Source organism: Loxodonta africana, chromosome 20, assembly GCF_030014295.1.
Source record: "Loxodonta africana isolate mLoxAfr1 chromosome 20, mLoxAfr1.hap2, whole genome shotgun sequence".
Lineage (NCBI taxonomy): Eukaryota > Metazoa > Chordata > Mammalia > Proboscidea > Elephantidae > Loxodonta > Loxodonta africana.
Genome location: NC_087361.1, coordinates 37,140,508 through 37,149,996, shown reverse-complemented (window position 1 = coordinate 37,149,996; position 9,489 = coordinate 37,140,508).

Sequence of the window (9,489 nt, the reverse complement as noted above, 5' to 3'; positions counted from 1 at the left end):
AGCATCTTCACCAGGAGTAGATTCCATCTGAAGAAACCATTTTCTTTGTCCATCCATAAGAAGCAACTCCTCATTTTTTAAAGTTTTATCATGAGATTGTAGCAACTCAGTCACATCTCCAGGCTCTACTTCTAATTCTATTTCTCTTGCTATTTTCACCACATCTGCAGTTACTTCCTCCACTGAAGCCTTGAACCTCTCAAAGTCATCCATGAGGGTTGAAATCAACTTCTTCCAAACTCCTGTTAATGTTAATATTGTGACCTCCTCCCATGAATCCCAAATGTTCTTAATAGCATGTAGAATGGTGAACTATTTCCAGAAGGTTTTCAATTTACTTTGCCTAGATCCATCAGAGGAATCACTATCTGTGGCAGCTATAGTCTTAAACAATGTATTCCTTAAATAAGACTTGAAAGTCCTTGATCCATGGGCTACAGAATTAGTGCTGTGTTAGCAGGCATGAATACAACATTAATTTCCTTGCATTTCTCCATCAAAGCTCTTGGGTGACCAGGTTCATGATAAATGAGCAATAATATTTTGAAAGGAATCTTTTTTTCTGAGTAGTAGGTCTCAACAGTGGGCTTCAAATATTCAGTGCCATGTTGCAAACAAATGTACTGTCATCCAGGCTTTGTTGTTCCATTTATAGAGCACAGGCAGAGTAGATTTAGCATAATTCTTAGGGTTCTAGAATTTTCAGATGATGGATTAGATGAACATTGGCTTCACCTTAAAGTTACCAGCTGCATTAGCCCCTAATATGAGATTCAGCCTGTTCTTTGAAGCTTTGAAGCCAGGCATTGACTTCTCCTGTCTAGCTATGAAAGTCCGAGACAGCATCTTTTTCCAGTGTAAGTCTGTCTCATCTACACTGAAAATCTGGTGTTTAGTATAGCCACCTTCCTCAATTATCTTAGCCTGATCGTCTGGATAACTTCCTGCAGTGTCTACATCAGCCCTTGCTGCTTCACCTTGCACTTTTAAGTTATCGAGGTGGCTTCTCTTCTTAAACCTCATGAACCAGGCTCTGATAGCTGCAAGCTTTTCTTTCTTCTGCAGCTTCCTCATCTCTCTCAGCCTTCATAGTACTGAAGAGAGTTAAGGCCTTGCTCTGGATTGGACTCGTCTTAAGGGAATGTTGAGGTTGGTTTGATCTTCTAATCAGACCACTAAAATTTTCTCCATATCAGCAATAAGGCTGTTTTGCTTTCTTATCATTTGTGTGTTCACTGGAGTATCACTTTTAATTTCCTTCAAGAAATTATCCTTTACATTTTTTTTTTTTTTATATTCACAACTTGGCTTACTGTTTGGCACAAAAGGCCTAGCTTTCAGCCTATCTCAGCTTTCAACATGTCTTCCTCATTATTTCTAACTCTTGATTTAAATTGAGAGATCTGGGACACTTCTTTTGCTTGAAAACTTGCAGGGCACTCTAGGGCTATCGATTGGCCTAATTTCAATATTGTCACGTCTTAGGGAATTGGAAGTTACGCAGAGAGGGAGAGAGATAGGGGAATGCGTGGATGGTGGAGCTGTCAGAACACACACAATATTTATTGATTAAGTTTGCCATCTTATAAGGGTGCAGTTTGTGCTGCACCAAAACAATTACAACAGTAACATCAAAGATCACTGATTGCAGATCACCATAACAGATATAATAATAATGAAAAAGTTTGAAATATTGGGAGAATTACCAAAATGTGACACAGAGACACGAAATGAGCACATGCTGTTGGAAAATGGCACCGATAGACTTGCCAACACACGATTGCCACAAAACTTCAATTTGTAAAAAATGCAGTATCCACGAAGCACAATAAAGCAAAGCACAATAAACAAAGTGTGCCTGTAATAATTTAAGATGGCTTTACCAAACACTCTCGAGTTTAGCTTTCCTAATATTTCAAATCCCTTGTCTAATGATGCAAGAAATAAAATGATAAAAAATAAATCCATAAATACATTGGAAAGCCAACTGGTTTGCTATCACAACTCAGAAAAGGGATGAATTCCTATAAGATATAAAATAAGTAGGAACAGAATGACAATGAAATTTAACAAAGCCAAACCAACAACCAAACCCATTTCCATCGAGTCGATTCCAACTCATAGTGACCCTATAGCACAGAGTAGAACTGCCCCATAGAGTTTTCGAGGAGCACCTGGTAGATTCAAACTGCCAACCTTTTGGTTAGCAGCCTAATGACTAACCACAGCACCACCAGGGCTCCAATTTGCTCCCTAGCCCCTCCAAAAACCTTTGAAGAGGGATGTGAGAGAAGATCACTTACATGTAAAAGTACAAGTGAATGTGAACTCTAAATAGGAGGATTGGTTTAAAGTCTATCTATGAAGCAAGTAGATTTCAAGATCTCTTCTCCCATGCTGCTCGGCCAAACATCTGTCCCTCTTTCACTCTTGCAGAACACGGGAGATGTAATCATTGTAGTGGGATGCAGAGTTTATCATTAGTGGGAGATACCAATACCAGGCATTTGAATCAGGTGTAATCCACCGCTGTCAGCCAGTTCCGACTCGTAGCAACCGTATATAAGGAGCAGAACTGTCCCATATGGTTTCCAAGGCTGTAATCTTTACAAAAGCAGACTGCCACATCTTTCTTCTGCAAAGTGACTAGTGGGTTCCAACCGCTGACCTTTTGGTTAGCAGCCGAGTGCTTTAACCATTGCACCACTAGGGCTCCTGAATCAGGTATATCATACTGAAAACAGGAAAACTAAGTAAAAACTTCAAACATTTACACTGAAATCCCCACTCCTTTTCTCCTGCTTAGCTCCCAGAATGCTGGCAATCAAAGTTATACCACCCAGGTCAGAGAAGATTTTTATCTGGGGAATCTGAACTAGTCACAAGAAAAAGACCTAAACATATTGACTTTGGGCATCCCTAGAGGAACAGCCTAGTAACACTTGACAACTAAAGCTACAATCAACAAGTCCAGCACACACACACAAACATATACAAACATTTCAATCAGCTTTTTAGTGCCCAATGCTTACATGCGAGCATGCGTTCAAAAATCACCAGACAGCTAAAGAAAATCTCTAATACAAAAGACAAACCAGAACAAGCCAAAAGTAAAAAGCAACTTGAAGTGAAGGCAACAGAAACTATGCAAAGACATAGAAAAATTATTATTCATATATTCAGAGAAAAAAAGAAGCCACTTTATCTATGAAACATGAACTACCAGCTCTACAAAAGGAACAATCAGGGAACAAGGAAGAGTTCTTTGACATTTTAAATGTTAAAATGGAAATTAAAAATTCAATGGAAGTGTTAAGGTATAATACAAAAAAATGTAAAATGGAAAAGATAAGAAAATTATAGGACCAGAAAAGAAGGTACAGTATCTCCCAAAGGGGAGAAGCCGAAAGGCTAACCAAAAAAAACCAAAATTGTTTCCAATAAAATTTACTGCCTTGAATAGTCTGAGGTTCCACTCTGAAGGAGTGCATTGAGTGGCCAACAAATAAATACATACCCACACTAAACATCATTGTGAACTTTCAGAATACTAGGGACAAAGAGAAGATTCTCCAAGAGCCCACAGAGGTAACATTAAAAAAACTATATATCAAACTAAAAACACTTTACTTTCTTCCACAGAAGAACGAGATGCAAGAAGACAAAGGAACAATTTCTTTTAAATTCTATAAGAAAATTATTTTCCATTCAGATTAGCATGTCTAGTCAAACTGTCAGTAAAACAAAGTAAAGTAGACATTTTTAGACATGCAAGTTATTGAATAATTTCACACCAGTGCACCCTTTCTCTAGAAGCCACTAGAGGATATATTCCAGCAAAATGAAGACACGAACCAAAAAAGAGGAATATCTGGGGTCAACTCAAGTGACAGGTGGAAAAATCCTCAGGATAACAACTGTGCAACTAACACAGAGATAAATCAGTCCAGATTGGAGCTGGTCAAAATGCTAAAGGAGAAAGACGGCCAGGAAGATGGAACTGACGTATTCTGTATAAGTGAACAAACTTGTTACATGAACCTATATAAATTATTATATGAAATCTACAAAAATTACCAAGAAATGGGGAAAAATTTTTTTAAAAAGTAATTACATATATAGTAGACATCACCAATATCCCATTTTCCTTTCTTTCACGAGAATTCTACATCCCAACACCCTTGAAGTTAGACAATGCCATGTGGCTGGTTTGGTACAATGAAATATGATCAGGAGTAACATATAATCAACTCTTGGCAGTTGAAAGCAGTAAAAAGCTCCTGAACTTTCCACTCCAGTTTCCTTGTATTTTGCCTTGGAGACTGTGATTTGAGTTGGTAGAGACAGAATATCGTGCAGTTTGGATTGCCGAGTCAATGCATGGAGGACAACTGCCCTACAGAGTCACTTGAACTTGAAGTGGACTTTGTATGAGCAAACGTTGTTCATCACTGTGATGTAAATTAGTTTATTCTGGTTGACACATTGTTACATGCTTCTATCATAAATACCAGAAAAATAAACAAACCAAACCCAATGCCATTGAGTAGATTTCAACTCATAGCTGTAAATCTATACAGAAGCAGACTGCCACATCTTTTTCCTGAAAAACCACTTGTGGTTTTGAATCACTGACCCCTTTGGCCAGTAGTCGAGCATTTTAGCCACTGCAAACACCAGGGCTCCTTCTATTGTAAAGAACACATATTTATAATAATATATAAAAAAAAGATAGATACTAATTATTATTCTATCCAAAATTACTGCTTTGTCTTTTTTATATTGGGGGCACAGGAAATAGGTTGTATGAGAACTGTGTGTGTGCGTGTGTGTGTGTGTGTGGGTGGGTGGGTGAGTGAGAGAAGGGGTGGACATGTGTGTTGGTGTGGTAGGGATGTTGGATGTCAAAGAGAGCAAAATGCCCCTCTTTTATAGTGAAGAGTCAATACGTAGTGCCTAAAATTCAAATAAATCGTAATAGAAATGTCTCTTATCCTCTGCTTTGGGCCTTAAGTCCTATTTTGGCACAAAAGGAAAAGTCCATCTTGACATCTATGCACATAAAAGGCATATCAATTGAGAACAGATATTTAGTTTTATTTGGGAGGTGACTATGAATGTTCATATCTTAGACAATAGTCAAAAAGCCTTTAGGTAATTATACTTGACTGGCTTTCCTGATTCATACTGGCGGAGGGGATGATGGAGTGGTGGGAAAAAATTCCTGGCAGCTAGGTATGTTTCCTTACCAAATCACCCTTCCACAGTTAATTCAAGGAAGAGTACTCATCTGACATGACCTGAGAATAAAATCCTCTCCCTCCTGAATTTAAAATTGAGACTAAAAGTCTCTTGTTTGACATAGCCTGTTGCCTTGAAATGTTGTTGTTTTTAGGTACCATTGAGTCAGTTCTGATTCATAATGACCCTCTATATAACAGAATGAAATACTGCCCAGTCCTGCGCCATCCTCACAATCTTGGCTAAGCTTGAGCCCATTGTTACAGCCACTGTGTCAATCCATCTTGTCATGGGTATTCCTGTTTTGCGCTGAAGCTCTACCTTACCAAGCATGATATCCTTCTCCAGGGACTGATCCCTCATGATAACATGTCCAAAGTACATGAGATGAAATCTCATTGTCCTTGATTCCAAGGGGCATTCTGGCTATACTTCCAAGAAAGGCTTGTTTGTTCTTCTGGTAGTCCCTGGTATATTCAATATTCTTTGCCAACACCATAATTCAAAGTCATCAATTATTCTGTCTTCCTTATTCATTGTCCAGCTTTTGCATACATATGAGATGATTGAAAATAACATGGCTTGAGTCAGGCGCATTTTAGTTCTCAAAGTGACATCTTTGCTTTTCAACATTCTACACGGGTCTTTTGCAGCAGATTTGCCCAATGCAATGTGTCGTTTGATTTCTTTTTTCTCTTTTTTAAATTGTGCTTTAGGTGAAAATTTATAGGGCAAATTAGTTTCTCATTAACCAATAAAGAAATTGTTTTGTGACATTGGTTGCCAACCCCACAAAGTGTCAACACTCTCCCCTTCCCCACCCCCGATTCCCTCTTTCCATTCCTCCAGTTTTCCTGTCCCTTCCTGCCTTCTCGTCTTTGCTTTGGGGCTGGTGTGCCTATTTAGTCTCATATACATTATTGAACTATGAAGCATGTACCTCACATGTGTTATTTTTTGCCCTATAGACTTGTCGATCTCTGGCTGAAGGGTGAATCTGGGGAGTGATTTCAGTACTGAGTTAAAAGGGTGTCCAGGGGCCATACTCTGGAGGTTTGTGCAGTCTCTGTCAGACAGGCAAGTCTGGTATTTGTTTATTTTTTGTGAATTTGAATTATGTTCTACATTTTTCTCCCGCGCTGTCCAGGATCCTCTATTGTGATCCCTTTCAGAGCAGTCAGTGGTGGTAGCCAGACGCTATCCAGTTGTTCTGGGCTCAGTCTGGTGTAGGTTGTGGTAGTTGTGGTCCAATAGTCCTTTAGGCTAATATTTCCCTTGTGGTGTTCATTCTCCTTTGCTCCGGCTGGGATGGGACCAGTAGATGTATCTTAGATGGATGAGCGTAGGTTTTTAAGACCCCAGACACTACTCGCCACAGTCAGATGTAGAACATTTTAACATATAAACTATGTTATGCCAGTTGAGCTAGATGTCCCCTAAGACCATGGTCCCCAGTCCTCAGCCCAGTAACTCGGTGCCTCAGGGAGTTTGGATGTGTCTGTGAAGCTTCTATGACTTTGCCTTGGTCAAGTTGTGCTGACTTCCCCAGTATTACGTGCTATCTTACCCTTCACCAAAGCTACCACTTATCTACTATCTAGTTAGTGTTTTTCTCTCCCCAACCCTCCTCTCCCTCATAATCATCAAAAGATTTCTTTTTGTGTGTAAACTTTTTCAGATACAATATTTGTCCTATCGTGATTGACTTATTTCACTCAGCATAATGCCCTCCAGATTTATCCATGTTGTGAGATGTTTCGCAGATTCATCGCTGTTCTTTATTTTTGAGTAGTATTTTTTTTTTTATTACGTTGTGTGTACGTACCATAGTTTGTATACCCATTCATCTGCTGATGGGCACTTAGGTGTTTCCATCTTTTTGCTATTGTGAATAATGCTGCAGTGAACATGGGTATGCATATACCTATTCGTCTGACTGCTCTTATTTCTCTAGGATATATTTCTAGGAGTGGGATAGCTGAATCATATGGTATTTCTACTTCTAGCTTTTTAAGTAAGCACTAGCTCATTTTCCAAAATGGTTGTACCAATTTCACATTCCCACCAGCAGAAAACAAGTTCCAATCTTCCTGCAACCTCTCCAACATTTCTTATTTTCTGGTTTATTTATTTATTTGTTTTTATTAGAGCCAATAATGTCAGGTGAGATGGTATCTCATTGTAGTTTTGGCTAGTATTTCTCCAATAGCTAGTGACCATGAGCGTTTCCTGATGTGTCTGTTAGTCATCCAAATGTTTTCTTTGGTGAAGTGCCCTTTCCCCATTTTTTAATTGGATTATTTGTCTTTTTGTTGTAAAGGTGTTGGATTTTCCTATAGATTTTAGAGAGTAGACCTTTGTTGGATATGTTACAGCTAAAATTTTTCCCAGTCTGTAAGATCCCTTTTTACTGTTTTGGTGAGGTCTTTTGAGGAGCGTAAGTTTTTAGTTTTTAGAAGATTCCACGTTTCATTTGGTTTCTTGACTGCTGCTTCCATGGGTGCTGATTGTAGATCCAAGTAAAATAAAATCCTTGACAATGTCAACATTTTCTCCATTTATCATGAGGTTACATATTGGTTACAGTTGTGAAGATTTTTATTGTTTGTATGTTGAGGTGTAACCTGTACTGATGGCTATGGTCTTCGATCTTTATTAGTAAGTGCTTCAAGTCTTCTTCACTTTCAGCAAGCAAGGTTGTGTCATTTGCATAACACAGATTGTTAAAGAGTCTTTTTCCAATCCTGATGCCCCTTTCTTCTTCATATAGCCTGTCTTCTCGAATTATTTGCTCAGCATACAGATTGAATAGATACAGTCAAAGGATACACACAGCTTTCCTGATTTTAAACTACACAGTGTCACCTTGTTCTGTTCGAATGTCTGCCTCTATGTACAGTTTCCTCAGGAGCACAATTAAGTGCTCTGGAATTCTCATTCTTTGAAATTTCATCCACAGTTTGTTATGATCCATACACTCAAATGCCTTGCAATAGTCAATAAAACTCAGATATACATCTTTCTGGTATTCTCTGCTTTCAGCCAAGATCCATCTGACACCAGTAATGATATCGTTCATTCCACATCCTCTTCTGAATCCAACTTGAATTTCTGGTAATTCCCTATTGGTGTACTGCTGTAATTGTTTTTGAGTTATTTTCAGTAAAATCTTACTTGCATGTGATATTAATGATATTGTTTGGTAATTTCCGCATTCTGTTGGATTGCCTTTCTTTGGAATGGGCACAAATATGGATTTCTTCTAGGTAGCTAGCCAGGTAGCTGTCTTCCAAATTTCTTGGCACAGATGAATGAGCATCTCCAGCACTGCATCCATATGTAGAAACATCTCAATTAGTGTTCCAACAATTTCTGGAACCTTGTTTTTTGCCAATACCTGAAGTTCAGCTTGGACTTCTTGAATCAATACCATTAGATCTTGATAATATGCTACTTCCTGAAATGGTTGAACACTGACCAATTCTTTTTGGTACAGTGGCTCTGTGTATCCCTTCCACCTTCTTTTGATGCCTCCTGCATTGTTCAATATTTAGCCCATAGAATCCTTTGAGATTGCAGCTCAAGCCTTGAATTTTTTCCTTTAGTTCTTTCAGCTTGAGAAATGCTGCACTTGTTCTTCTCTTTTGGTTTTCTAACTCCAGGTCTTTGCACATTTCATTATAATACTTTGTCTTCTAAAGCTGCCCATTGAAATCTTCTGTTCAGCTCTTTTACTTCATCATTTCTTCCATTCACTTTAGCTACTCTACTTTCATGAGAAAGTTTCAGAGACGATTTTGACATCCATTTTGGTCTTTTCTTTCTTTCCTGTCTTTTTAAGGACCTTTTGCTTTCTTCATGTATGATGTCCTTGATATCATCCCACAACTCATCTGGTCTTTGGGCATTAGTGTTCAATGCATCAAATCTAATTCTTGAGATGGTCTCCAAATTCAAGTGGGATATACTCAAGGTCATATTATGGCTATAGTGGGCTTGTTTTAGTTTTCTTCAGCTTCATCTTGAACTTGCATATAAGCATTGACAGTCTTTTCACAGTCAGCCCCTGGCCTTGTTCTGACTGAGGATACTGAGCTTGTCATCGTCTCTTTCCGCAGATGTAGTTGATCTGATTCCTGTGTTTTCCATCTGGGGAGGTCCACATGTATAGTGACTGTTTATGTTGTTGAAAAAAAGTAATTGAATGAAGAAGCCGTTGGTCTTACAAAATTCTATCATGCGATCTCC